This window comes from Carlito syrichta, unplaced genomic scaffold (genome assembly GCF_000164805.1).
Source record: "Carlito syrichta isolate Samal-C Ts95f unplaced genomic scaffold, Tarsius_syrichta-2.0.1 Scaffold79434, whole genome shotgun sequence".
Lineage (NCBI taxonomy): Eukaryota > Metazoa > Chordata > Mammalia > Primates > Tarsiidae > Carlito > Carlito syrichta.
The window spans coordinates 138,147-139,392 of NW_007023530.1; positions in this window are offsets into that span (position 1 = coordinate 138,147).

A 1,246-nucleotide genomic window follows, 5' to 3' on the forward strand; every position below is an offset into this window, starting at 1 on the left:
CCCCCGCTCCCTCGAGCACAGATGGGCCTGGGAGACAGTGACGTGGGCGCCAGGCACCGTGTCTGCTCGAGCGGCGGCTTCCGCTGGCGACCGCCTCCGCAGCCCCGCCTGCTCCGAGCCGCGGGGACACTGGGGCTGAGGTTTAACGATTTAATGAGAGATTCTGAGGGTGTTGAGAAAGGGAGTCATGGAGAGCTCAGTGGAAGAACTGAAGGGGGGGGGGAGATCACAGATGTAGAGGAATGATCGAGGACAGGTCGAGACCACAGGACGCCCAGGAGAGGGCTAAGTAAGGGGCTAACATACAGGCACCCAAGGGGAAAGTAGGGTAAGACTGACTATAAGGAGGACTGAGAAGGCGGCTGCAGGGGTTGCTGAGAGGGGCTGCTCATGGCGGGGGGCAGAAAGAGAGGATTCTACCAAGGAAAGGGACTCCTGGAGGTGCTGCGCCTGGAGGGAGCCACCAGGTGACCCTCAAAGGAGAGATCAGAAGGGCACTTAAACTCCGCGTGTCGATGGAGGCCTATCTGGAGGCTCAGTTGGGTCATGTCAGGTCAACGCCGGGTGAAGATAAGGTAAAGCTAAATCAGGTCAGATCGAGGTCGGTTCACGGTTCCAAGGAAGGCGGTCGGAAGTGGTGCCCTTCTGGCCCTGGTCCAGGGACTACACCTCCCAGAGTGCACTCTTCTCCCCCTCCCCTCCCCTTCTAAGCGCAGAAGGGAAAGAATGCACGGTGTCACGGCCCGCTGCTGGGCGCAGTTTTCCTTTAAGGCTGCCTTTGACGTCGCACGGGTTCCAGAAGCTTCTCCCGGGACTCAAGCCGTGGCCAGGACGTCCCACCTTCTCACACCGGAGGTTGGACGAATATAGTTGCCCCCGGCTCGGGGCTGAATCTCACAGGCGAGCCAATCAAATCAAAGGGCGCGTGCGGTGGCCGCCCTCTGTCCTTTTGACCAATGGCACGACGAGATGGCGAAGAGGTGTGGTTGACTGATCCCAGAGGGCGCCAATCAGGCCCACACCAATCACTGCCCGGAATGTGTGCGCGTGTGGCCGGGTGACGGGGCGGGGAGTGGGCGGCTACCACCCAGCCGCTCGTGGAAGGTTGCCCAATCACAGCAGAGGCCGAGCTGAGTGACAGGCGCAGGGCTCAATGGGCGGCACGGAGGCGGAGCCGTGGGGGCGGGCTCCCGGTCCCGCTGTCGGCTGCCGGCGGGCAGGCGACTCCTGTCCCGAGTGGAGGCGG